The 22768-nt window shown below is 51.5% G+C and overlaps 1 protein-coding gene across 5 annotated transcripts in view; it reads right to left on the bottom strand.

Annotated features, from left to right (window-relative positions):
* Positions 1-867: 867 nt before the first annotated feature.
* LOC132510058 (cocaine esterase-like) overlaps positions 868-22768 on the bottom strand; it is a 45770-nt gene continuing 23869 nt past the window's right edge. Inside the window, exons 17-26 of one of the 5 annotated variants that reach the window (XM_060131770.1) lie at positions 18436-18496; positions 14639-14811; positions 13944-14096; positions 11007-11852; positions 10450-10573; positions 9299-9378; positions 8949-9080; positions 7817-8598; positions 7057-7274; positions 4043-4524 (exon numbers count right to left, since the gene is read on the bottom strand). The gene's annotated coding sequence lies outside the window, so the exon portion shown is untranslated. Of the gene's footprint in view, positions 892-4042; positions 4525-7056; positions 7275-7816; positions 8599-8948; positions 9081-9298; positions 9379-10449; positions 10574-11006; positions 11853-13943; positions 14097-14638; positions 14812-18435; positions 18497-22768 lie in introns of those variants that run through there. The other 4 variants (XM_060131772.1, XM_060131773.1, XM_060131771.1 and 1 more) reach the window with 4 other exon arrangements.

Raw genomic sequence — 22768 nt, 5'->3', positions numbered from 1 at the left:
CTTCACATCAGCACAAAGCGTGGATACAACCAGCCTTAGAACATCTGCACTTTATGTTGGGAGGTAAGTGAGGCAGCCTCTACCCCAAGTTACCAAGGCAGGACTAAGTCACTCACAAGGAATAGAAGTTTTCATCCATCTGCTGCTTCTCCCTTAAGTCTTTCCAGTTCAACTAAGAAGACCTTTGGGCACTAGGACAACACAGCCATTGTTTAAATGAGAGGAAGATGATGAGTTTGCTCTCAGTCAATATGGACTGTGGTCTGGGGAACAGAGTTTCTGCTGTTGACTTCAATAGCAGGAAAAAAGGATATCCCATGTGATACCATGCAACACCACCACATTCTGTTCAGGTAGACATTTGTGTAAAACCTTTCATTTCTGTCTCCAAAAGATGATTCACAGGGAAGCACTCTTACTCCACAGTGGGTCCAGGTAGGGCTCACGGACCTGCAGCTGACCTTGGTGTTTGGATTCTAGCAATAATCGTTTCTGCCCTGGGAAATGTGGAATAAATAAAAGTTGAAATCTCACTAGAGTGGCCTAGATGCTCAGACAGACATGAACTTCTTGTTGTTGTTGTTCCCAAGTTTTATTCAAGAACTCATACAAAATATTCCAGATAGTTGAATTTTAATCCTCATCTTCCCCCACTTCTTCATCTTTTTTTTTTTTTTTGCAGTACGTGGGCCTCTCACTGTTGTGGCCTCTCCCGTTGTGGAGCACAGGCTCCGGACGCGCAGGCTCAGCAGCCATGGCTCACGGGCCCAGCCGCTCCGCAGCATGCGGGATCTTCCCATACCGGGGCACGAACCCGTGTCCCCTGCATCGGCAGGCGGACTCTCAACGACTGCGCCACCAGGGAAGCCCCACTTCTTCATCTTGATTAATCTGGAAGAAATGCAATTCGTAACTCTCTTTGCTGTTAGCAACTACGCATAACCAATCATGTAGATTATTCTTCTTCAAATATTTTTTGGTGAGATATTTCAAATACCTTTTGGGAGAAGGCACCTCAGACATTACAGTCATCCTGCTCTTGCTTCTCTTGATTGTTACAACCCCTCCACCAAGTTTCCCAGCTTTTCCATTCACTTTGATTCTCTCCTAAAGAAACTGCTCAAAATTGGCAGCATCCATGATTCCATCTTTTGCGGGGTGGATGCAGTCAAGGGTAAACTTCAGTACTAGCTTCCTTTTTTGCCCCCGTTCGCCACAGGCTTTTTCACAGGGGCCTTGGCAGCAGCAGAGGCAGAAAGCCCCCATGAACTTTTTTGACAAGGAAAAGGTCATGGTCAAGACAAATCCCTTCTAGGCTTAAGGGGGCAGGACTCGGAGCAGAGGGAGTTCAGAGCAGGACAGAGCACTCTAAGTGTCAGCCTCACGGGGGTGGGGGTTGGGGGGGATGACGGCCTGAAGGAAAGGGATGGGAAAGTCTGCCAGGCGGACCCAGAACAGCAGCACCACAGACAGCCTTTGGCAACTCCAGGCCACAGGGTAACCCACACTCGCCATTGTCTGGCGTCCAACCGGCCAGGATGACCGGGAAACGAGCCGCAGGCTGAAGGAGGCCATCTCCTCGACTGACCTCTGTATGCCTTTTTTGGTTGTTGTTAAATTTTTTTCACTTATTTTAAAAACTGGATTAAAGGAAATTAATAAAGGAAAATTTCACCTACATCAGGTATATTTAGCTCTGTGCTTCTGTCCAGATGAGTATGGATTGGTCCAGGCACCACCCAGTGAAGGAGTTTGCTAAGAGCCAGCTCTAGTAGGGCCCACAGATGGAAGCCTGAGGGTGTCTGTCCATTGCCTAGAAACACCCTCCCAACCCCACAAACCTGGCTGAATTCTCTGAAGCCCTGCTGCTCGGAGCCTTCCTCTCCTAAGGATTCCGTCAGCCCAGGGCCTCCTCTCTCCTGCTTTCCCAGTGGGCAGCTGCTCCCACTGATCTTGGATGGTGGGCAGAGAAACCACAATACCCCTGAGTAGGGTATTGAGGGAACCCTTAATTGTCTGGCCCAAATGTGAAGCTCTGAACTGGGTGCTTTTTTGCCCCTTATGTCAGTTAATTCCCACAACCACCTTCTAAGACAGTCCTCCTTGTCCCTGTCTGACAGATAAGGAAATAGAGGCTCCGAAAAGGTAAATAAGTGACCACAGGACATGGACAGGACCCTGATCCATGAGAGGTAAGGAAATGGCTAAGCCTTTGGAGTGTATCCTCTTTGTCCACTCCTCAGCATAAACCTGCAAGTTTGTTGTTATTGACCCTGTTCTACAGATGAGAAAACTGGGGTTCAGAGGGGCTGGTGCCCTTAACCATTCCATTCCAAGGCCTGTACCGGTAGAGATGCCAAAAGTCCTGCTTGTCTCCTTAACTGAACTGCGAGCTTGTGGAGAGCTGTGGCTGGGGTCATTCCTCCTGAAGCACCCTACCATGCTCCCAAAGGGGCCCCAACGGGTTGAATGAAGGGGGTCCTACTGTGGGCCTTGAGGCAGGACGTGGCTCTTGCCCTTGATGGTTGCACATTCCTGCCCCCTGAGCCCAACTGTTTGTCCCTCCTTGGCTTGGAAGGTCAAGGCCTAGACGTCCTGCCTCCCAGGTCCAGCAGAAAGGATGGCTTTATACAGATCTGGTCTTAGCTGCCACCCACACCTGCCTCTCCTCAAAGTGAGGGTGAAGTCCTTCCAGGTCCCTGAGCCACTGGTGCGCTATTTTCTGAAGAAACAGTTTCCCGTCAGTTAGTGAGGAAATAGTGTGCCATCTTGAAGCTGAAATAGGATCTGGAGCCACAAATGAATGTTGAGGGGGGTGGGAGAGAAGGAGGATTAGGGGCTGGCACGGAGCCACTAAAGCCTGGCTCTCCCCAGCTTCTAGTTTTTGGATGGAGATGAGCTTAAGTCCAGGATGAGGGTATCATCTGCCTAAATGAGGCAGTTTCCTGAGCCCTAAATAATTTTTTGGAGATATAATTTACATACCATACAATTCACCCTTAGGCCCTTAAGAATTTCCCCTCTGGGAGGTTTTCCCGCTTCTTAACTGCCCTGCCACACTCCCTCCATCAGCTCAGCCATCCCAGAGGGAGAGGAAAGCAGAGAGGAGCAAGTTTCCCCAGAAGAGCATTTCTCCAGTGTTGGGATCAATAAACACGTTTGCTTAAAAGGAACCAGATGATTTCATCCTTGTAATTACAAGTTTGACGTTTGCAAATCTTGCCCAGGCTCCAAATGAGCCTCTTTGTCATGGGAGGTGGAGGAGTTTGTCTGGATGGCTGGGGTTGGGGACTGAACCTGGTGTGGTGGGAAGAGGGCCAGGCTGGTGTCAGGAGGCCTGGCTGACCATCTGTGAGGGCTGCTGGACTGCTCCCCTTCCCCTCCCCTACCTCCAAGTTTCTGGAGGGTGATGGGAAACAGACTACACTAGGGAACTGGAGAATGCGGTGCTCTAACCACAGTGCCCTCCTGCTTAAACCCCTCCCCCAAGTCTCCGGTCTGCCTATGGCTGAGAGGCAAAGTCCCTCAGTCCAGCAATCGTGATCCCCTGACAGTCATTACTTTCCTTTCCAATCCCATCTCCCATCATTTCTCCCCATGGCACCCTGTAATCCAGCCACACTGGCCTGCCTGCGTTTCACACATGCCTCAGTGCCTTTGCTCTAACTGTTCCCTCTACCGAGCATGACTTCCTCCCTCTTCTCTGCTAGGAAAACTCATACTTTTTCTTTAAATATGAGTTCAGGGGCCTTTGATTGTCCTCTGCAGAGTGACTGCACCACAGTGTCACCTCATTCTCTCCGTTGTGTCCATTCAATATGCCAGGGAGATGGTCAGCACACCTAGGACACAGCAGTACCCTGGGTTCTGGAAGGAGTTGGCTCCCCAGTAATTTGTGTTTATTTTACTTCTGTGCAGGCTTCATGTGAGTGTCTCTCACTCCACCCTTACATTTCGTTTTAATTATTTAAAACTTGTGTGTATTTATTGTAGAAAATTTAGGAAATATAGGAAAAGAAGAGAGTCCACCACTTCAAAACAATCACTGCTAACATTTCAGTATATTTTCTTTGGCCTCTTTCTATCCACATTTCTTCACCCAGCTATGACATTCTATATGTACAGTTTTGAATGTTCCATTATGACCTAACCCTATGGCGTAAGTATTTTCCCACGTAATCATATAAAACTCCTAATGGCATCTTGGCTGATCCCCTGTTGTCGGACATCTATTTAGGTTGTTTCCCATTATTCACTGTTATAAAATAAGGCTTCTGTGAACATCGTGGTGCTTAAGGCTTTTTCTTAAAAGTTTTGGATAGTGTTTTTAGGGTCAGTTTCCAGAAATAGATCCACTCTGTCAAAAGACGCAGGCATTTTAAGCTTCCTGATACCTGTAGCCAAATTTCTCTTTGGCACTGCCTCTTCTCTCTTCTTGAGTCTTAAAAATCTGTTCCCTCCTTCCTCCATTTCTCTTCTCACTATCTCAGACACAGGAAATGCCAACCAAGAATAAACCAAGACCTGCAGAGAGAGATCAATGGATCAATAAGGCAGGTTGAATAATTCAACACTCAGTTCTGGCTCATTCATCAACTCTTGAGTCCAAACGCATCCTCTTTTACCATATCTCCTTTTGTCTCTCTGCTGATACCTTGACACCTTGCTCTGTTCTTGGATTCTTTCCCAAATTTGACAAGCTCTAAACCATCCTTGCAGGCAGGGCTTCCCATCATGCTGTAACATGGCCTTATAAATAGGCAGCCAGAATTACTAGCCAACGTCCACCTCACTGGCCTGCTTTCCCTCTAGGAACATGAGGAATAATTAATAAAGCAGACAGTAGCCCTCTTCCTCTAGATGACGCTTCTGAGTGAATGGTCAAGGAGTTCAGCTTCAGACTGTTCCAGCCCTGCCTAACTTCCTCCGTTTAGCTTGCTTCTTTCCCCTTCTCAGCCAAGCAAATTCATACTCTTCCATTAAATGTGGGTTCAGAGGCCTCTGAGAAATCTTTCTCAACTGTGCTGAGCAGAATGACTGCCCCATAGCATCCCCTCACCAATGCCTGCCCTGGAGGCTAAATGCAACCTCCTCAAGGACACCTCACAGTCTTGGTAGCTTCCCCAGCCCCACCTTATGCTAACTTCATCTTGCTCCCTCCTGCCCAAGGGGAGCTCCCAGCATGCCTTGCAGCTTGAGTAGTGTTGGTGATTAACATGGACACAGAGATGCACCACCCAGATCTCTCTTCAGTGAATGACTTGTTACCCCAGCAGCTGGGATGCTCTTATCCCCCTCAGGGATTTCCTGAGCTGCAGAGAGCTACCTGCAGGTCACTCTTCCTTCCTGGGCAGCTCACATCCAATGACTGATCAAGATGGGATTGTAAAGGCCCAGCAGGGCAATGCTGATGGGTCATAATAGCTCTAAAGCTCCCCGTGGAGTCAGCTGAAGCTGCTGTTGGGCCTGCAGTGGAGCTTGGCTTCTCCCTCCACCCAGTTCTGCTTCCTTCCTCTCCCATCAACAGGTTCTGATCCCAAGGGCACTCCTTAAAAAACAGCCTGTGGCACTTCCCTCGTGGCGCAGTAGTTAAGAATCTGCCTGCCAATGCAGGGGACACAGGTTTGAGCCCTGGTCCGGGAGGATCCCATGTGCCACGGAGCAACTAAGCCTGTGCGCCACAAGTATTGCACTCTAGAGTCCACGAGCCACAACTACTGAGCCCGTGTGCCACAACTACTGAAGCCTGCACGCCTAGAGCCCGTGCTCCCCAACAAGAGAAGCCACCACAATGAGAAGCCTACGCACCACAATGAAGAGTAGCCCCCACTTGCCACTAGGAAAAGCCCACGTGCAGCAACGAAGACCCAACGCAGCCTCAAAAAATAAATAAATTTATTAAAACAAAACAAAACAAAAAACAGCCTGAAGGTAAAGCTTCCTAGAGAGCTCAGCAGTGACAAAGAGTGATTCCCAAGCAAGCTTCACTCAGTGCCATATCCCTTACTTTACCTGGGCCTGTCCTGAGCTAGATCCTGCCCAATGAGAGGCTGTGGGTAAGCCTTCTTTATGAGTATGTTTTAATGTCTTAAGTTTTATTTTTAAAAGTGTTAAAAAACTGTTTTGGAAGAGATATGAGCCATTTTGGGACAATGGTTGTCTGGTATGAGCTGAGATTCCTCCTTTGTATAATATGCACACTACATAACATTTGCTTTAGTACAAGCAATTTTCCAAACACTTTCTCACTGGACTCTCCCAAGGTAAGGAGGGAAAGAATGACTGTCCTATTTTGTAGCTCAGAAAATTGAGACTCAGAACAAGTGATTGATTCTTTTAAGGGCATGTGGCCAGGTAGCTCCAGAGATCCCAGGAGAGCAAAGGAGTCCTGAAGTTGAAGAAATTCAGTCCTTTCAATCTTTGTCAGAGCAACCTGATGTCAGAGAGCTTTAGTGACTTGCCTGAGAACCCAGAGCTAGCTGGTTCCTCAGATTTCTAATCAAAACATTGAGGACAGAGACATCTACTCATACTTGTCAAGACTGTTTTGGCTTCAAGTGACAAAAACCCAATTAAAACTAACTTCCACAAAAAAAGGGAATGTATCAGTTCATTTAATTGAAAATTCTTGCTTCAGGCATGGCTAGATCCAGGTGTTCAAGCACTGAAACCAGAAATCTGTCTCTGTCTCTCTGTCTCTGTCTGTCTGTCTGTCTGTCTCTCTTTCTCTTGGTCTCTTTGTTATGTTTTAGCTTCATTCACACGCTGACTCACCTTCAAGAGGTAAGGACTACTCTTTCCTGATATTCCCGCAAAAATCTTGGGATTGACTTTAATAGGCCAAATTTGGGTTACGTGCTCATCCCTGAAGTGTGGACACTGTGAATCTCTGTGGACAGGGTGATGTCATAGGAAAAGGAAAGGATATACTGGGCAGCCAAAAATATCTGTACAAAGTGTCTGACACAAAGTTATAAACTCTCAAAGCATGGTGGCTATGACAATCTTTAAGGTCCTTTCTAGCTATGAAATTCTAGGATTTGTACAACTTCATACTTTGATAAAAATCCAGCTGTAAATGTTGGCCATCAAGGGAAGAACTGGATAACAGCTTGAGTCCATACAAGGTCCAGTCAAAATATCATAAAATGAGGCGGCTTCCTTGGCCATCCAGTGGTTAAGACTCCATGCTTCCACTGCAGGGGGCGTCGGTTCGATCCCGGGTCAGGGAGCTAAGATCCCACATGCCTCACACTGTGGCCAAAAGAAACCCCCTCAAAAAAAAAAAAAACATAAAATGAGCTAAGAAGGGCCTGGAAAAGGAAGCTGGCTTAACAAGGCTGGGGAGTTAATGATCTCCTACAGCAGAGGATAGCTGCCTGTGGTGTGCCTCCTTTTGTAGCTGAGCCAGAGACAGTGGCAGTGCCAGGGTCAGAGTGGCCCTGGAAGGGATTCCCTGTGGCTCTGGGGTCTGCTACATCCATAGCCCCTTCAAAGGATTATGCTTCACGTAATCTGGCTGGCCTGGTGGCTGGACCAGTTCTGGGAGCTGAAGGTAAACACGGACAGGCTGGAGGGGAGGACGGAGCTGCAAAGACTGTCCAGTGTGGATGCTTTGGGTTAGGTGGTAACCAAGAGATCCCATCAGAGCCTTCTCTGAGGCATGGGTGTTGTACTTGTGCGTGTAGGTGGCAAGTTCAGAGGAGGTAGTGCATGGAGCTCAGGTAACATCCTGGGGCTCATTCACACTGTAAACCAGGTAAATGGTGCTCCCTGGAGGTGTGTCTTGCAACAGCTCTTCTGGCTTCCATAATACCTGGAAGTGGGAGGGAGTCTGTGCCACCAGAATGAGGTCCACATCCAGACTGTTTCCCTGCTGCCTCGGTCCCACTACCAACAGTTGTTTGGATATGGTTCCATCCTCCCTCTTCGAAAAGTTATTCTTTTCCCAGATATGCTGAGGATTATAGATGTAGTGGTCACCTAGAAGGCAGGCAAGGTCAGAATTCCTCCTGGCAGAGAGGATCAGAGAGGCCCACCAAGTGTCTGAGATCACAGAGCAGAAGGAACAGTTGTATTCAAACCCAAGTCCCCTGTCCATCAGCAGCCTTTCCTAGCACTGTAGGACCCCATGATTCAGGAGCAAAAAACTCATGGTGGTGTCCCCACCAGATGGTGAGAGCCCCAGCAACAGGGCCAGCGTTTTGGAGTCTTGGGTCTGGGGTCTTTGGAAGGCCCTGGAAGCTACTAGTCCTTCCCTCAGGCCAGAAGAGCTGCTCCTTAGGCAAGAGACATGAATCAGCACCAGGAGCCTCTGTCAGCTTTTGATGAATTTTCCCGCCACTAGTGCTAATTTCCTGAAAGGCTTTTCTTCCACCTTCAGGCTTCAAAAGGGTCCTGGCTCCTTCACAGTAGAAGATACGTAATGGTCACCCAGTGACTCCTTGGTGAAGCCACAGGCGTGCTCCTCCATAGCACCTACGGCTGAACAGGCTGGGAGTAGACAGGAGTCCTGGACCATAGCTGGGAGGGCCCGGGGCTGGAGCAGTGTCCTACCCCAGAGATTGCTCCCAGTGCACTGGAGAGTGGAAACCAGACCTAGATAGGCAAGTGGCTTGCTTGAGGACACACACAGAGGAACAAGCCCAGACAGGAACACACAGCTCCCAAACTCTGCCTAAAAGAGGTACGTTGACCTCTGCTCCGTGAGGCCACCTGCTCTCAGCCTCTGAGTTCTTTCAGGACTCACGTGGACCTTCCTCCCCTTCTGATTTGCTCCACAGACAAATAGGCCCAGACTCAACCCCCTGTGGCCATGGAGCTACCGTTGCAACGATAGAGGGTCAGTGGCAGGAGGCTGCAGTACTATCTTGATTAGCTTATGCAGGGGGAGGGGGCGTGGAGGGGGGAGCTTCCTCAGCAACACCTGGCCCTGCCTGTGCCCTCACCTTGGACTGGACTCCCTCTTGGGGCTTTTCCTGGTCCCACTTGGTTGGGGCAGAGATACCCCAGGCCCCGCGGAGGGTTCACATGAGTTCCCAGGCTGGGCTGGGTGGGACAGCTCTGAGCCAGGGGCCCACCTATGGATGGGGGAGAGGGGGTGTTCAGAGTTGACCTCGCCCATCTGCTTTATGAAATTGTTTGCTCTGTTCCATGTCCAGAACTCACTGTCCAGTTCTGCACCACCCTCCCCCGGCCTCCCCACTTCTTCCCTCTCCTCCTCCAGTTGCTCTGTACTCTGTAACCTCCTGGAAGACAAGCCTGACCAGGACATGTCCTTCCCATGGCTCCCCAGTACCTCAGGGTAGAGGCCGTGCTCTCTCCCAGGCTTACAGGACTGGTCCTCCAGCTCTGGGCCCGGTTCCTCTTTTAGCCGTCCTGTGTGGGCCAAAATGACGCAGAACTGTTGGGATGCAACAGGCTAATTCCTGCCTCCAGGCCTGTCTTTCTGCTGCGCCTCTGACGCAGCTCCCCCGCCCTCTCCACCTCCATCCCCTCCAGTCTTTCCTACTGGTCCTTTCAGGTGCTCCTCCTGGAAGCCCTCCTGACACCCCAACCCAACCCAAGATAGGTCATCCCTGTGCTCCCACAGCCTTTCCAGATGACCGTTTCTATCATGCCCCCAAGGGTCTCGGCAGCCAGACAACTGAGATGAGAAACAGGGCCCACTGCCCCCTTCTGAGTGCCCAGGTACTGCCCTTCTCCAGCCTGGACAGCCCCCGGCACTGCCCTGTCTCTCTGTCCATTTGCTTGTCTGGGCGTGTGTCCACCTGCTTCTGTTTCTTTCCTCCACTCCCTGGCTTTCTCGGCAGATTGTTCCACAGTCTCTTTCACCTGTCTCCGTACCTTTCCTCATGCTTTAATTCAATGCGCTGTCATCTCATTCCACAAAGGACCCAAGGTGCTATCTGTGTCATTGTCTCCCTTCCTCACTCAGTCCCCATGCCCCAATTTCTCAGTTTTCCCCCCTGCCACACACACAGCTAATGAGCTTGGTACGGAGAAAGGGGAATTCTCACTCCCTTAGAAGTGATCCCTTCTCCCTCACAGGAAGTCTGGCCCACTAGGGCCTGAGTGAGGTTCTAGGGCACAAGGCAGGCCCCCAATTCTTCCCTACCAAGGCCGGACCTGAGTTGGGGGCGGGTCACAGGGAAAAAGCCACCCTGAACTCCACACTACTGCATCCAGGACTGGTCAAGGGACTCAGCACCTCTAACCCAGCCCCTTGTGGCACAGGTGGGGGAAACAGAAGTATCCTGCAGTAGATCTCTTTGGTGAACCCCATTTGTGAACCTTCCTGCCAAACCCTTCCTCAGCCTCATCCAGAGTGTGTCCTGGGCTTAGGCCCACCTTGTCCCTCAGTACAGGGCTCCAGTGTGTCCAACTTGGGCCGAAAAGGAGTCAGTTGGGGGAAAGGGAAGCCCTGAAGTGCCTGCCCCTTTTCTTCACCTAAAGCCTCCCTGGACCGCAGAGTTTCCATTAGCTTGGGATCCCAGCCAAGCCCCTGGAGCTTCTGCCCACAGCCTGAGAGCTCCTGGAGGGCAAGCCTGATGCCTCTTGGGTCTCCCAAAGCCTACAGGTGGGTAAGGCAGGTTGTGCAGGGCAGGGACCCAGCGGAGGAAGTCCATGCATTCATGCATCAGTGAAAGAGACCTGTGGCCCGGCACTGCCCACCCACCCTTCTGCCCACCTCCTCTTGCACGGGAGCTTTAGTCAAGCACAAGCCGAGGCTTTCTAAAGCCAGGTCCTGCTAAGGCTTCCAAAAGGGAACTGCTCTGGGCTCGGCCAGCCTAGGCCAGAGCTTCGGAGGTCCCGAAGTCAAAGGACCTTGAGGCTGTAAGAGGGCCTCCCCCACCCTCCCCCACCCCCACCCTCCCCCACCCCCACCCGCCCGCCGCTGCGCCGCTGCAGCCCGCCTGCCTGGCTATTGAAGAAGGCAGGCGCCGGGGCGCAGGCCATCGGGGGTGCAGGAGCCCTCACAGGGAGGGAGGCCCCGTTCCGCTCACCCCCACCACCCAGCGGTGGCGAGTTGCAGCTCCCGGCGCCCTCGCGTCCGCCCGGGCTCTGGCCCCACGCCAGGCGCCTGGATCCATCACTGCAGTTGGCTGGAGGCCGGACGGCGCGTCCCCCGGGGCTCCCAGGCGGCTGGCGCTGTCTGCCGGGCAGGGAAGGCGGCGGCGGCGGCGGCGCTGCGGGGCTGCGGTCAGCGCGGGCACAGCCGAGGGGCTGCGTCTCCCGCACTAATTGGCCCTTCCCCAGCCGCCACGGCCGGTGATTGCTGCTTCAGTGGGTGGGGATCTCGGGGTGTTGGAGGAGAGGAAGGGGCGAGCTGAGCCGCAGGGGCCCGCAGGAGACGCGAGTGCGCGCCCGGTTCCTAGGCCAGCTTTGCAGCGGTGCGCCTCCGTGTTCAGAGTGGCCCGGGCGAGCCGAGGTAAACTTGGAGAAAAGCCACAGAATTGTCCTGGGGTCTTCACCAAGATCTAATCAGTTCTGAGAACCGCTCCCTGTGGGGTAGGGTCTGGCAGGGGATTTAGGAAGGACTCTGGGTGGCCATCGGGGGATCCCAGCGAAGGCATGAAGACAGGGTGGAGACAGGGCAGTGGGTAGCCCTCTCCAACCCCCTCATTCAGGAGCGCCATCCGCGAGGAGCAGACAGGAAGAGAGGTACCCTCCGGGGCGGATGGGGAGGGTATGAGGCAGGGACGATGGGAGGCAGGGGCCCAGCTCACCATCCAGGCTGCCTACCGGAGTTCTTGCTTGAATTCCTAGAGAAGGTCCTAGAGTTTCCCAAAGTCCTTTATGATCCTCGCAGCTGCTGCAGCCTGACTGGCTTCCGCTCAGCTGCTCTCCCTCTAATTTGGGGAAGCATAGCTTCTGGGTGGCTGTTTGGAGAAACTCCCTTCCCCAGACCTGTGTGAGAAAGCCTGAGGAGGGGAGAACTGAGGGACCCTGAGAAGCAGGTCTGGACCAGCCTGGATCCTCAGGGCAGAATGTCCCCTGTAGGCACTGGGGTGAATCAAGCCCAGCTAAACCTCAGCCAGGTGATGAAGTGATGAAGACTCTGAGCACTGCGGTGCCACTCTGGGAAATGGCCTGATGGAAGAGACCCCAGGCTAGGGGTGATGTCACCTGCAGGGGTGGGGAGAATTGCACCCATGAGATGCAAAAGTGGGGACCACTGGCCATGGCTGGGCAGCCTGAAGGCGCTCAGAGAGGGCAGAAGCTGGGAGGGAGTCAGGAGTTCTGGGCTGGAGTCCTAGACCTAGAGCCAGTGCCATCCTGTCTCTGGGCATCCTTGTTCTGGTCTGTTCAACGGGCCCCAGGGGTCCCAGAGGGGATCTAGTGTTGTTATAGTGGTCCTGCTGGTGTAACAACCAGAAAGGGCCTCCCTCTGCTGCTGGGCTAGCAGTGTGGGAGAGGGGGCCATATGCTTCCCAGGGCCCCAATTATCTGCACTGAGAGCTCTTAGCCTTTCTCTGCTGCCCAAGCTGGAGGGAACAACCATATCTGAGACCCCCATCCTGTCCCTTGGGCACCTCAGACTTCATGTGCCCAAAACTTGCTCCAGCCACACCCTATCTGGGTGTTGTCCCTTACCCATAGCATCCACCTAGCCCCAGGGGCCTTCCCTCTATCCTCTGGTCATCCATATGCTGCAGCTGCCCCTGTCCCATCCACTTGGCCTCCTGCATCACTCTGCAGCCATCCTCTACTGTCCATCCTTTCTACCTCTATTTCAGAAACAGCCCCCATCAGATATGCCACCCCCCACCCCAAGCTGGTCTCCAAGCCTCTGCTTGTGCTTCTTTTTAACCCAGTTCCAGCAGACTGAGCCAACTCTAAATGCACATCTGATTGTGTCACTCCCCTGCTTAAAATCTCCCCCTGCTTGGGACTTCCCTGGTGGCGCAGTGGTTAAGAATCCGCCTGCCAATGCAGGGGACACGGGTTCGAGCCCTGGTCTGGGAAGATCCCACATGCCGCGGAGCAACTAAGCCCGTGCGCCAAAACTACTGAGCCTGCACTCTAGAACCCGCGTGCCACAGCTACTGAAGCCCGCGCGCCTAGAGCCCGTGCTCCGCAGAAAGAGAAGCCACCACAATGAGAAGCCCACGCACTGAAACGAAGACTAGCCCCCACATGCAGCAATAAAGACCCAACGCAGCCAAAAGTAAATAAATAAATACAAGACTTGACCTTAAAAAAAAAAATCTTTCCCTGCTCTCCAGTGCATTTTCAATAAAGTTGCTTAACTTCTCTGGGCCTCACTTTCTTCATCTGTAGAGTGGAGAAGACTTCTCTTTTTGCAGAGGGAAGAAAGGGAATACTCTTCTTTTTGGATTGTTGAGGTTATTAACAAGTGAATACATCTAAGGTGCTTAGAAGAGTGACTGGCACATGGAATGTGCTCCAGTGTTTGAGCATTATTATTGTGGCCCACAAGGCCTTGTGTGATGTGGTCCCTGCTCACTGCCCAGCCACATGTCCCTCGCAGGGCACCTGACCTTACACCCACAGTACAGGAACACTCCAGGTCAGTGGTACCCCAGGAGTCAGGGGCAAAGCCCAGTCTCTAACCCAGGCCTGACTCCCAGGCCTGGTCGGTGGCCCCAACCCTGCGCAGAGGGCAGATGGGGGGCTCTGTTTCAGGCATAGAGCTCTGGGGGAATGTGGAGGGGCAGGAGGTGCTGGGTGATCTTTATGGCCCACCACATCCATAGTGTTAGCATTGCCCTTCCTGGGCTGGCTTGGTTTTCTCATCAGTGCTCCCTGAATGTAATGGACATCCTTGGCTGTGCGGGGCGGTACCCATGGCAGGGGTGAGGGCAGGTCTGTGGACCGGAATGTTCTTGCATATGCAAATCTTCACATGTATCTGTGCAGAACCCGTAGGCCATGCGGGCCTGCGTCCCTGCTTTGGTCTATCTGAGTACTGCACTCACCAGTCCCGAGATGCACGTGGCCCCTGATGACTGGCCAAACAAGGTCACCCAACCTGGGTCTCCGCCGAAGGCTGTGATGTTCTTCGGCACCCAGCGCAGAGCTGCAACCTGGTCCAGCGGCGCCCAGTTCCCACGGGCTGGCTATCGCCTGTGCTGAGCGCGCGGGGCTCACGATCAGGGTCCGGAGCCCCGACGCTTGGGTGCTGGGGGCCGCCGCCTCGCCCCCTGTGTCCCTCAGAGACTGGGTCTTACCACCGCATCTCCTTCCTTATAATTGGGCGCCGCCCCGTTGAGGCGGTAGCAAGCACCTGTCTGCTCCAACAAGCATTAGACCATGCCCCTGTCACGCCCCTCACGCGGATACGCCCCATAGGGCGTGCCCCTTTCCTTCCGCCCAATCCTCTCCTCCCCCCTCCCTGAGCCCAAGTCCAGAGGAGGCCCCGCCCCTGGTCCCCGCCTGGGGTTCCCGGCCCCGCCCACCTAAGGAAGCCCGGGACACCGAGGCTGTGGTGCAGAAGCACTAGCACCACTTTCTCCCGGGCTGCCAATTTGGAGCCATCATACGTGGAAGCGGAGCCCACGAGGAAGGCGTGTCCTGGGAACCAGACCATCACCTGGGCGAGAAGGGCTGAGGCCTGAGCGGGACAATGGGGTGCTTGAGTGGGGTGGTGCGTGGTTGAAGGCTGAGTACTCACAGGCAGCAGAGGGTCCCCGAGCGCTCCTACTGGCACGTACACATTCAGGTACAGACAGTCCTCACTGAAATGCAGCCACTTGTATTTTTTGTGTGTGTTGAAGTACATGGAGGTGATCTGCCCCCAGGACTCCTGAAGGCACCTGTGGGCACGATGTGAGTTGGGGCCCAGCGCTGCGAGAATAGTGGGGAGAGTGGTTTCAACCCAGGTTCTGCAGTGAGGGGCCAGAACCCAAAGCAAAATCCAGGCAATATGTGTGTATGTGTGTGCGTGTGTGTATCCGTGTCCTAGCAGCCTTCACCAACGTTAGGTCCAGGGGTGGGAGGCAGGTTGGCACCCCCTGCCTGTGCCTTGCCTTATGGGTCTGCCTGGGAAGCGGTTCCCTGCTCCTGCTGGAGACACATTGGTGCTGTCAAGCCATAAACCTGGGTGCCCTGGGCACCTCCTTTCCTTCGTGCCCTGTCCTCCACTCAGTCTCTGTTCTGCCTCACAAACAACTTTTGAATAGGCCCCCTCTGTCCATCTCAGGGCTGCTGCCCTGTGAAGGCCACCACCACTCTGGTCAGGACTCTGCCCCTGCCTCTTCATCTCCCCTGCAACTCATCCTCCACATGCTGGCCAGAGAGATTGATAGACAACACAAATCTGACCACGTCATTCCCCTCCTCATTACCTTCCCTGGCTCCTCCTGCCCTCATGCACCCACACTGACCTAGGCCCTCCTTTCCGTCTAGTCATCTCCTTCCCAGCCATTCTTTGTTCCAAATACACATGACCTCTTGCCTCTCACCTGCAAGCCCCTGTACTTCTGTTCTGTCCACCAAATGCCTTCTCCTCTGCCCAGCAAACTCCTACTCACATTTAAGGTCCAGCTTAAGTGGTGCGCCCCCTGCTGGGCACTTTCCCCTCTGTGCTTCCCAAAGCTCTATCCACCATTGACTACAATACTGGGTTGGAGTTATTTTGATTGGTTGTTTTTACTCCCAAAGGGCAGGGATGTAGGTGTATTCATCTGATTCCTGGCACTTGGCCCTGTGCCTTGCACTGTGTGGACATCTGGTATACTTATGGAGCTTAGGATATTGGTCCACCTTGCCTTTTCTCCCTGCTGGCCCAGCCCTGAGGGTGGCTATTCTTATAACAGCTGGGGCTGGGCCCATTTGACTGAATGCAGGAATCCCTGTCTACCTATTCCTCTGTTCCTTTCTCTTGTCCCAGCCTGTCTTCAGTGTGTGTATGTGTGTGTGAACATAGGTGTAATCCACTCCCACCTCCCTAACCCTAGAGCATCACCTGCTCCCTTTCAGTCTTCCCAACAGCACTTCAACATACCTTGGTCCAAACCTATCCTCTACCAGCCGCCTTCTCCAACAACTATGCTATCTCTCTCTTCCCCTCAAGGCCAAATGTTTCAACAAGTTGTCCTTCCCTCCGCCCCCACCAGCCTCTCCAAGGTCACGAGCAGGCAGCTTGTCTCTGTCTCTACAGATTGTCTTCGGCCTTCCTTGCTTGACCTCTCGGCAGCAGCTAATGTCGTTAGGATGCTGTCCAATAAATCACATGCAGCATCCCAGCAGGAAAGCCAGGCCTCTTACAGCCTAGAACAGGGGTTATAAGCATTTGAGGCAGCTGTCCCCAACCCGCCACCAAAGCCATTTTCGTCCAGGTCACCAGTGACTTCCATCTTGCTAAATCTCTCTCATCATCTTACTTGCCCTGGTAGCCCCTCTACATGGTTGACCACACTCTCCTTCTTGAACAGCTTTCCTTCTCTGGGCTTCTGTAATCCCACTCTCCTGATTTTTCTGCCACCTCACACCTCCTCTTCTTCCTGGCCTAAGCTGGAGAGCGCCCCAGGCCTCAACCCTCATTTCTCTTTTCATGCTGATTATTCTTTCCTGAGCTGCTGTCCTTCAGGCCTAGGGCTTCACACTGTTAACCTGCTGATGACCAGTCTCCTTCCAGCTCCATTTATCCAGACTACCTACCCCACATCTCTACATGGATATCTATTAGACATGTCAAACTTAACACGCCCCCAAATGAACTCTTGTTTTGCCCAAACCTGCTCTTGATCTAGCCTTCTCCATTTCAGTAAATTGTACCTCTATTCCCCTTGCTGCTCTGCCCTGAAACTAGTTATTATCCTTGATTATTCTTCTTCCCTCGTGGCTCACATCCAATTCTCTAGCAAATCCTGTCAATTTTACCTTCAAAATAAATCTGGAGCCTGACCACTCCCACCACCTCCACTGTAACTACGCTGGTGGAAGCCACCATCTCTGTAACAGCTTCCTCTCTCCCTGTTCCCCACTTAATTGCCACCCCACAGTCTGTTCTAAGCCATCCACACATTCTTACATCTAACACTCTGTGTTCCAAACAGCCAATGTCTGACAGCTCATAGCCCATGTTCCAACAACTGACACCCAGACTTCTATGCAAGGGACACCCCAATCTCTAAACCCCTGATCCTCAGGGTTCTATCAATGGTTATTCCATGTTCTGTCACCTGATCCATGGAGTTCCAAATAACAGTCACACAATGTTCAGAATACCTTGGTTTCTCTCAGTGATGGCCAGTGTTTTAACAACCAACATGCCAGTGTTCTAGTAACAGTCAATCATGTTCTAACAGTGGACACCGTGTTTTTGGGCTTCCCTGGTGGCACAGTGGTTGAGAGTCCGCCTGCCGATGCAGGGGACGTGGGTTCGTGCCCCGGTCCGGGAAGATCCCACATGCCGCGGAGCGGCTGGGCCCGTGAGCCATGGCCGCTGAGCCTGCGCGTCTGGAGCCTGTGCTCCGCAACGGGAGAGGCCGCAACAGTGAGAGGCCCGCGTACCGCAAAAAATAAAAATTAAAAAAAAAAATAACAGTGGACACCGTGTTTTTAACAACTAGACATCCAGTGTGGTAGTTGTAGTTTTCTATATCACCTGACACCCAGGTTCTCACAGTAGACATTTTTCTAAAGCCAATACTTTATCCAACTGATGCTGAACATTGTTAATGTTCACCACAGAATGTTCTGGACAGTGGGTTACTCAATGGTCTATGTAAACAGTAAATACACTTGTTCTTGGTAAACTGCCAAGCCCAGTGCGTCAAAGGGCAGCCATTGTCCCAACATGCTCATGTGATTCAGGGCTTGAGCCCAGCTAGAGGTTGCACTGAGACCCTGGGACATTAAAACTGAAACTGAGCCCATGCCCTCCCCATTTTGGCCTCCTTCTGCAGGGAAGGGCTGGTGGTGCCACGTGGGCTTGTTCTTAGGTTCAAGCACCAAGGAAGAGGGAAGAGCTCAGGGTTCACTCCGTGTGTGTGTGTGTGTGTGTGTGTGTGTGTGTGTGTGTGTGTGTGTGTGTGTGTGTGTGTGTGTGTGTGTGGGCACAGTCAGTATGCACCTCCTCCTTGCCTGGAGCTCTCCCATGAGAGAATCAAGAACAGCATTATCAGTGCCTTAAACACCATCTGGACCAGCCACTTCATTATATAGGTCTGGAAACTGAGGCCCAGAATGGTTGCCAGGACTGCCTGTGGCCACACAGAGCACTCTTTTCAGTGGGTTGTTCAAACCCCGGCCCAGAGGCAGGCATAGGTTCACCGCCTTCCTCAGGGTCTGCCCACATCCCAGCTGACAGTCCTCTGGCTCTTACACTGGGGCATAGGTGGTAGCATCTCTGATTCCTTCCCAGGGCTCTGGGGGTTCTGGGGCAGTGAACCTGCAGGCACCCACAGGAGGTCTGTAGAAGGGAACTCCTAGGAAGGCATTGATGGGTGTCTTCCCCACGTGTACCTGTTTTCTTGGAGGGTCCCATATTTGGTAACCACTAGAGGCTCCTTGGTATGCAAGGCACCTAGGAAGAGAGAAGAAGAGTCACCCTGGACACCGAAAACACCTTGGCCCATCTGCCACAGGCACCAGCACCAGCTTGAAGCTTTTCACAATTGTGTATTTGTCTTCTTTTTCTGTGTTCCTCTTAGTATTTTTCTCTATCGTTATTTGATTTAAGATTTCAAAGTTATGTTGGTAGATGCATAAAAGTTCATGTCTGTTATATGAATACTTTTCGGTTGGTCATTTAATGTCAATAAATGTGTCATTTATTTTGATTTGTTTGTCTGATATTGGTATGACTATATCTTTCTTGTTGCTAACATCTGCCTGGCGTTTTTCTGGGAAGAAATCACACACATATATGCATTCTCATACATATATCCACACTCACATTAATAGTTACATGTACACGCAAATTTATACACACATGGGTATATATGAACACAGCTCATTTACAAAAAAAAAAAACATGGGGGAACACAAGAGTTAAATGCATGCCCAGGGCTTCCCTGGTGGCGCAGTGGTTAAGAATCCGTCTGCCAATGCAAGAGACATGGGTTCGAGCCCTGGCCCGGGAAGATCCCACATGCCGTGGAGCGTGCCTGGCTCCACAACCACTGAAGCCCGAGCGCCTAGAGCCCATGCTCCACAACAAGAGAAATCACGACAATGGGAAGCCTGTGCACCTCAACGAAGGGTAGCCCCCACTCACCGCAACTAGAGAAAGCCCGTGCGCAGCAATGAAGACCCAACACAGCCAAAAATAAAGTTAAAAATTAATTAATTAATTAATCTTTAAAAAATGTGTGCCCACATGCATATTAAGTATAGTTATATATAGGTTACAATGTATCCATATGTAGCATACATTCACATCTGTACACTACAAGCATACCTACACCATAGCTAGCTCTTGCAATGGATACAAACTATACCAAGTTGAATTTAGACTCTGCCAATGGACACCTCTTGTTCTACGCCCTCACCCTGCCTCGCTCCTGTTGCCGAGGGTCACTGAGACCTCACATTTGTTGCCCCTTCCTGAAGCACCCCTGTCCTTTCTTTCTCCTCCACCCCATTTATCAAAACCGATTTTTTTGGGAATTCATTGGTGGTCCAGTGGTTAGGACTCTGCACTCTCACTGCCGAGGGCCCGGGTTCAATCCCTGGTCAGGGAACTAAGATCTCACAAGCCACATGGCAAAAAAAAAAAAAAAAAAAAACCCTGCATTTTTCTGTGCCCTGGTCCCCTGGAGGCTCACTCTGCAAAGTGACAGAAGGCAAATCTGATCCAAATTTTATTGAACTTGATTGTGCATGAGAATCACCTGGGGGAATTATTGGGAAATTCAGATTCTTAGGTACACCCTCTGAAAGGGACTCTCAGGTTGCATCAGGAAATTAGATTTACAACCCTCTCTAGGAGACTTGGATGCAACTGCTGTTTGGAACAGCATTTGGTATTGGTGTGGTGTGAACACGCCCTCACACCCCAGCTGCAGGTGGCCAAAAATACCTCTCTGCCCACATCCCCAGGTCTCTCCTGGTCTTACATAAGCAATATCCAGGCACAAAGAATTGGCTGTAATGGTGGCCCTCCAGGCATGGAGGCAGGTCAGTGGCAGCATGGGGCCATCTCAAATCTCCTCTGTGTATGTAGCCCTTTGCAATTTACAAAGCCCTTTCACATGGTCCTCTCACATAGGCTTCTCATTTGCCCTGGGAGGAGTGGGGTGAGGCTTGGAGGCCCAGAGATGATCAGTGACCAGCCTGAGGTCTCACAGGACAGAGCCAGGAGGCCAAGGTCTATCATATTACCCAGATTTGCCCTGAATTCTGGGTCCACTTATTGAATAGCCAACGACTGTGATTGACTGAGCCTTGATTATAGCTTGGTGCTGTGCCAAACACTTATGTACCATTTTTACCTCATCCTCCTAAAACATTTATAAGGTAACTGTTACTATGTTCCCACTACACAAACGTGGATGGAAGTTCAAAGGGTTATATAACTTGCCCAAAGTGACACAGAATGGCTCACATCAGAGTTCTGCTCTAAAGAGTAGTGTTTTTTGTTTTTTGTTTTTGTGGTACGTGGGCCTCTTACTGTTGTGGCCTCTCCCATTGCGGAGCACGGGCTCCGGATGCACAGGCTCAGCAGCCACGGCTCACGGGCCCAGCCGCTCCGCGGCACATGGGATCTTCCCGGACCGGGGCACGAACCCACGTCCCCTGCATCGGCAGGCGGACTCTCAACCACTGCGCCACCAGGGAAGCCCAACAGTAGTGTTTTACTGTCCTCACCCCAGCCACTGGGGGCACCTAAGCACGTGACAGAGTGCTCTACACCCCTGAACAGGAGCTGAGGTGGAGTGGTCTCCATCCCAGCTCTGCTATCCAGAGGCAATATGTAAGCACTTATGAAAACAATATTCCACATTTTTAGTAGTCATAAAATGTTAATTAAAACCAGGAGTCACAATTCCCACTAATAAATTACAAATGGTGGCACCCAATTGTGGCAAAGATACAATGAAAAGGACATTCACATATACTGTTAGTGTAGGATAAATTGATACACCACTGCAGGAAAATAATTTGGCAAAATGTATAAGAGCCATAAAATGTTCACATAGTTTTCTGACTATTTTCATAAGGGGTCCCACCCTTATGAAAATAGTCAGAAACGCATTAAAAGAAAGACTTTTATGAACCATAGTCATATATGCTATCGTGAGTACGGGAAGCATTATTTGTATCTGGGGACCAGGCAACATAAATGTAACTATAAACTTAAGTTATAAACTGTTTATGGTATGATTTTAAGTGAATAAAAGCAGAGTACAAAATTGTATGCATGCTAATATCACAGCTATATACAAATACGCAATAAAAAAACTAAGAGAAAATGTGCCAAAATGCTAAAAGTGGTTTTAGCGAAGTTTCTCTCAAGTTAAAAAAATTTTTAATGCAGGGACTTCCCTGGTGGTCCAGCAGTTAAAACTCCGCTTCCACTGCAGGGGGCACAGGTTCGATCCCTGGTCGGGGAACTAAGATCATGCATGCTGCGTGATGTGGCCAAAAAAAACATTTTTTAAAATGCATTAATATGGGCAAAACTTAATTTATGATAGAGGTCAGAACAGTGGTTACTTTGAGGGTATTGACTGGGAAGGGGCATGTCGGGTGCTGGAAATGTTCTAGATCTTGATCTGGTTGGTGGTTACATGATGGTTTTACACACACACACACACACACACACATACATACACATACACTAATATATATATACTAATATAATACGAATTTTATATAATATTAATTTTATAAAGAATATAAATATACAATTATAAACATATAAAATTATGTAAATTATAAGATACATTTTATAAAAATGTAAATATAAATGTCCACACTCCCAGCTCTCTACCACCCATCCTCCCAGACGTCTAAATGTCCCTGCCCTGCTGCCCCCAGGAGAGGCTGAGCTGTTGGCCTGTCCCTCTGTGTGTGAGTATCTATGCCTGGCGCTGGGTATGTACATGCTTGCCTGTGTCTACTGGGAGCATCTACCAGTCCCTTGCCTGGTGGCTGGGTCCAGGTGTGCACATCTGATCCTGCAGTACCCCCTGGTGCTCACACACTCACAGTGCTCACAGGACCCTTCCTGTCACCCTGCCACGGAGAGGCTCCCTGGGTCTACCAGTCCCTGCCCTGCAGGGTCTGTTCCGTTTGAGTTTGTGGGTGCCCCTGGCTTGCTCCCCTCAGCTCTGTGGCTGCTGGGTCCTGGGGCAGGGCCATCGGTGGATGGAGGATGCCCTGGCCGGCAAGGGGGGGGAGTTCCGTGAGTAGTGGCCCAGGGAAAGGAGAATAGAGAGGCAAGAAGACTGGAATTCCAGGAGCACCCCTTGTCTGAGCACTCCCCCAAGCCACTGGGGCCGTGCCAGGCCATTCCCCTCCCTCCCCGTGAGGAGAAAATCCTAGAAGCTGGGGGGAGGAGGAGGAGAGGCAGGGAAAGTTGGCAGTGAGACAGGGTCTGAGGCCTCACCGGCAGGCTTGCCCAACCCCTCAGAGCCCTTTGGCAATGGTGACACCAAAGCTGGTGACGTCCCCTGCCCAACAACCCCTGCCTCCCCGTGGCTGCCAGGTGTGCTGCACCCTCAAGCCCGCAGGAAGAGGCCTGTGTGTACATCCCGCATGGTCAAAACCGAGCCCTTGATTCCCAGCCCAGTCCTGCCCGCCTCCACGCAGCCCCGGGAAGTCTTCCTTCTCCCACCTTTGTGTCCCCTTG

Source organism: Lagenorhynchus albirostris, chromosome 19 (assembly GCF_949774975.1).
Source record: "Lagenorhynchus albirostris chromosome 19, mLagAlb1.1, whole genome shotgun sequence".
Taxonomy (NCBI): domain Eukaryota; kingdom Metazoa; phylum Chordata; class Mammalia; order Artiodactyla; family Delphinidae; genus Lagenorhynchus; species Lagenorhynchus albirostris.
This window is presented reverse-complemented; position numbering and strand designations above follow the sequence as displayed.